The following is a 6,000-nucleotide window of genomic DNA, read 5'->3' on the forward strand; positions in this document are numbered from 1 at the left end:
AGGAAGGATAAATGCTTAACTTTATATTAAATAGTAAATAAGAAATATTTCAAGAAAGTTTTGCACATGATAAAGTTATCACGGCGTTGAATACCAACAAAGAAAAACATTTGAACTATTAAAAAAACATGGGTGGTAACACTATTGGAAATTTATGCGTGCGTTGTCATGACAATTGGAGATTAGATTCCTTTGATCTACCGAAAAAATTCATCATTCCTGATGCTGTATATGCGAGAGTAACATTTCCAGAGCTGATAGTACTCAAAGAGAATGCAAACATAAAACTATTTGCTAATGACTAGGGTCAACTTCTTGCTTATGGCTCCAGGAACAAGTTACCTGTTGATAGATGCTATTAATATCTTTCTGGTATTTGCATTCAAATGAAAGCAAAGAGAAAAATTAAGGCATTCTGCTGCACTAATGTCATAATACACATCTTGTCTCTGTGCCAAAACTGCAAACTATGTAAAAATAATTTGGTAACAGACGGTGAAAAAAACAAGTAAAAATAAGGGCATTGCTAGCCACTGTAACAATGGGGTATAAAGATGAATTGATAAAAAAAAACAAAGCACCTGCAAACATTACTAGTATCATTGACAATTTACCAGCAGATACAATCAATGGACCCAATACTACCAATGATGAAATGTATGAAGTGATCGTAGCTGAGACACTTTAAAACTCGTGTATGACTCTAAAATGGAATATGTGCCATATCAAGAGAAAATATAATGAAGTATTTTGTGAAATGGATTCAAAGCGTTCATTATTTTCATGATGATATTCTACATGCCGTTATTTAAATAAAAATATGTTATTTCATTGCTTTGTTATGTCGCCAATATTTGTAGGGTACATTAGCAACTCTAAAGCTTAGAATATTTATTCGAAAGTAGTAGATACAATATTTTTTTTTAAAGAGACATAGATACTAATAGCGAAATCATAAGGAGTCTACTAGAGTAGTTCTGAAAGAGACTAGCTGTGTGTTTTCCAACATCCACACAGACAGGCAAACAGACGGTAAGACACACAGGTACAGTAGAGCTTGGTTAAGGAGTTAAGAGTCTGAAATACGTATATAAAGTTTTTTACCGATGTCTGAGGGAGATGAATTGGACTCTTTTTAGAGTTTGAGACATATGAAGTGGGAATTTATTCAAAAAAAGTTCGACCTCTGTTCTGAATTTTTTTAAATATGAGAAAAAGATCTATATTCTGTCTTAATTTCTTCTAAAGAAGAATTTGAATTCAAAATCCGGTTCTGGATCCATCTAAAGAAGAGAAACAAATTTACACTTCTGTCCTGATTTCCCCCAAAAGAGTGAGAAAAGGTCAGGTTCTGTTCTGAATTTTTCCAAAGAAGAGAAAAAAGTTACACTTCTGTTCTGAATTTTCCCATCTGCACTGCGAAATTCATCATAGAGTCTTGTTGTTATTTCTTGAAATCTTTGTTTCAGGGAGTTTCTTGGCACCATTCCAACAACACATAGAGATTTCACAAGGTTATGTCAAATTACCCTTATTGGCAACCTGGGGACGCAATTCAGCTGCCTGAGGAAAGTTCATACTGAAAAAGTAACTCAATGAACTTAAGTTCCCTGATTTAGTTCAACACCCCCTAAATAATCCCATTAGCTGCAGCCTACCATCCAGTTGCTCTCCCATCACTTTCCAACATCTCTTTAATCATGATCTGTAAAACTTATTACCCTAAGTATCTTCTGAGATATTACTTTTGACAACCACCATACACACAACATGTTTTGACTTTTGTTCAATAACCCCCTGAACTTTTTCTGAAAGTAGTCACAAAAAAAGTAGTTGCAATCACAAGTAGTTTTAGGCACAGTCCCAAGTAGTCGCAGTCGCCATTGCAACAAGTCGTCATCGAAGGCACAAGTAAAAGCAGTTGCCATTAGTAACCGCCACCAGTTATCTTGATCATATCAGCAGTCACAAGTAGTCACAGAATTAGCAGTATTCATAGTAGTAGTGGCCCTTAAAGTTTCAAGTTAACATCCTTACCCGTTTATATGACATTACAGATACGTCTTTTTTGATAGCCTAAATGCACATAGTGTCTTTTGCTCTAGTTCAACATAACCCTCACCCTCAGCATTATAAAAAATATCACCAGTTACCAGTTACCTTTCATCTATCCAAAAAAACACGGTATCAAGCATTCTCCCCTTTCCCAATTATTAACCCTACAGATAAACAATGCGTAAAATATATAATTTACTCTCCTTCTCCCGGGAGCTGTATGGACAAGGCACCCTCAGACACATAATTGATAGACCTTTTAATTATTTCAAACAAAATTGCTTTTCAAAAAATGGCTTTCTGGTCACCGCCTGACCACTCTTAAACATGTCCTGTAACCTTAGAGATTGTTAGTGCATCTTTTTGACAATCGTCCTTTATGTGGCGGGTTTTGATTTTGCTCAACGCCCCCTCGACGCTCCCTAAAGTTTTACCTTAATGGCCTAAGCTCTTTTGGATATCCAGGATCAATTACACCCCCCCCCCTTTCCCAATGACAAACTTATATTGAAACAACGTCTAACTTTCATAACTTGTAGCCCTTGTCTCAGCGTGTATGTGGGAGGGGTCCTATGTCATTCCTGGAGACATAGTTGTTTTATCTTAGGAGTGTTTTAATTAATCTGGCTCTTCCGACATTTTAGTCAGACGGCTTTGGGGAGAAGAAAGCTAAAAGGGCATGGGACGGGGGATGGCTGCCCTTTGACTCCCTTTAGTATCTTCCTAAACATGCCTGAAAGGCTTAATCTAATGCCCTTACTGGTCCTAAGATATTACAGACACGGATTTTTTTTAAGAAGGATTCACACGATATTTTTTGATTTAGTTCAACGTCCCTTTCAGCATACTCTGAAAATTTTTTAACTTAGTACCCTTATTCGTTCCTTACATAATGCTGATACGCCCTTTTGATAATCAGCATGCACATTCTGTGTTTTGATTTTGTTTGACATCCATTTTCTGAAAGTTTCCCCTTAATACCCTAGCCCTTTTTGGAGACCCAGTAATAAAACTGTTCCCGCTCTTTCCCAATAAAAAACCCTACATAAACAATGGGTAACTTGAATAAATTAAAGGCCTTGCCCATGGGTTTCGGAATTTATGTCATTATTTGACATTAGGTCTATCTAAAAACGGCTATCTCAAAATTTTCGTCGGATGTCTTTGGTAAAAAAAGGGTGTGGGAGGGGGCTGAGTGGCCCCCGATTAGTTTGACTCTTGAAGTGCACTAGAACTTCAACCAACCGAGTGTCATTCAAAGCTAATTCTTCAACTCCTTCTATATAAAGTGCCTCTAGAAAAATAAACAAATGCACTGAAGCCTTATGGCTTTTTTCTACAGGCAGTGCTAGAGCGTTGTTTCTGATTTAAATTTAATTTTAATTAAAGTACCTTTAAATAATGTAAAAAACAGATTATTTTTCTAGTAGATTTTGTTAATGTGACTTTAAATTTAAGTCTTACAATACTTTTTTCCATTAGTCTCTATAGTTCGACGTAAGTTCTTGTTTCCAAAGTCCTGCATGACAAGAAATAAGGTTTACCGCTATTAATATTAATAATAAAACAAAGAGAAAAGTGAATTGAAACAAGAAACTTGTAACTGAAGACAAGCTACTTCAATGTATAGCCAACTTCATTATCTTAAAAAAAAACACAAACAGGAAATAATTTTATTCAATATGCAGAGACGAATAGAGTAGCGTTGTATAATCTTGTTTATTATTTGAAAACCTGAATCTTTCTTTTGGGCTTCTTTCCTAGTAACTAGTCTCAGGGGGGGGGACTATTTTCCTTTGAGGTTGCACGCAAAAGATTCCCTAAAAAGAATACAAAGAAAGAAAACTTGTCATTGGATTTACTGCATTATCTTTGAGCTATTCATGTCTCACGTAAGTGTATTCCTCATTTACTAGATGAAAAAGTTTTATGCCTAAGTAATGCTAGTCATAAATTTCAAATTCATAATGTTTTTCCCCTGGTGGGCCAAACATCTTTTATTTAACAGATAATGCACCTGTTAATTTTGTTTCCTTGCTTTTTTTTGTAGCAACGATGGATACACATTTGTGAAGTGTCACGGCTTAAAAACATAGCATTTACGAAAATGATGGACACAGTGTTTTGATTGGTCACAATATTTTGTCATCAGCACAGGGATCTCTCAGATTGCCAGTGTTTCTTTGCTCTATCTTAAAGTCCTAAAGGCCGCATGTTTAGAGACACTTTCAGCCATTAAAACCAAATTTAGACTTGGACCGAATTGTTCAGAAGTAGCTGTTGCTGAAAATGTGACATTTCAGCTGAAATTACACAATTTTATTATAGACTGGTTTAAGTCTTCCCATAACCAGCTACTACTGCCAACTAGAGGATATTTTTTGGTTTTCTTTATCCCAGCTTTTATCTTTTTCTCCTCAATTGTTTCATATGATGGAAAACTGAATTAGTGACCTTTCAATCTTTTCTTTATTGATATCTTTCAGCCAAAAATTTTATTTCAGTAAGAGCCCTGTCACTAGCATTACCATTGCTAAGCTTACTGTACCATCAAGCCATCTGAGACCAACACTGTAGTTCCCGTTCCTCTTCCATCCTCATCTATTCAATTTGGCCCATTTGTCTAGTCAAAAAAGTAATATCTTTGGTAATCTGTTATCCTTCCTCTATATAAACTGTCCTAGCCGCCTCAACTTCTTTTTCACTATAGCCCTAGAAAGTCTTCTGCTACGATGAATAATCACATGCGTCAACCAATTGATGGAGGAGGGTATTCGATACACACCTTCCTTGCAAGTTCCTGGGTGAAAGTGCTTTTTGTGAGAAAGGTGAGGTTGAGTTGCATTCTTACCGCTTTTGCTGCAAAGTATGTTTAAATAAAATTAAGTTCATAAAGCAAAGAGTTCAATCGTCGACCTTATTCTTTGTTAACCTATTGGTAGTTGGACCTGAAGGTCATGAGTCATCAAAAGGAATTGTCTGGCCAGCATAGTGGGTTGCAAATTCGAGGTCATGTACCAAATGGCTTGTTTTAGGCGCTAAACTTGCTTCTAAATCCTTCTAAAGTCAGAGCATAAATCGAGAATTACTAAGTGACTAGAATGAAATCTATTGGCGAAAAGAAGATTTTTGATAGTAAATATATGATCAGAGGATTCATTATTAAAGTCGACCAGGTTAGGATAATATGTTAAACAAAGGCTGAGTTTAATAGCGTTTAACAACTTGTTGTTACCTGCTAAAAAGTCTGCTAAAAAATGTTAAACTATGTTCAGCTATGTTGCCACTTCGGTAACCAATTTTCAAACAGTTTGTGATAACAAACTGTAAGTAAGGAGTGATGTGGCTCAATAGTAGCCGAAACTCTAGGAAACAGAGTCTTGATAATAATAGAAACACCCGAAAAATTGAATTTTGATGCTTATTCAAAGCGTGTAAAATCTATCAAATTGAATGCTACCCATCAAAAGTTACGAGCCTTAAGAAATTTGCCTATTTTTTTTTTAAAGGGATACACCGCCAAAACATCAAGTTACCTTAATGAAAATCACTCCATCAATATCAACATACCAGAGAACCCTATTGTAGAGGTTTCAAGTTCCTATGTACAAAATGTGGAATTCAGCATTTTTGCCAGAAGAAAGATCAAATATGCGTGCTTATTGGTTTTTTGTTTGTTTTGAACTAAAATCAAGTTGCCATGGCAAATTGTAGAAGAAAGGCCAATGCAGATAGTCTGAATGAGAGGCAAAGATAGTATAAGCCTTTTCTTAGGATTACATCATCTGTTCCTCCTAGGGCAAAACTAAAGGTAGATAGTCATAGAACTAAGGGATGATCGAGTTTTTTTGTTGTTGTTTTTTTTTCTCAGGGGTGGTCATATCGAACCAATGATTGTAGAAGCGGGAGAGGGCTCATTTGACCAAAACTCAGAAGTTATAGGGC

The sequence above is a fragment of the Artemia franciscana genome, chromosome 18, assembly GCF_032884065.1.
Source record: "Artemia franciscana chromosome 18, ASM3288406v1, whole genome shotgun sequence".
NCBI lineage: Eukaryota > Metazoa > Arthropoda > Branchiopoda > Anostraca > Artemiidae > Artemia > Artemia franciscana.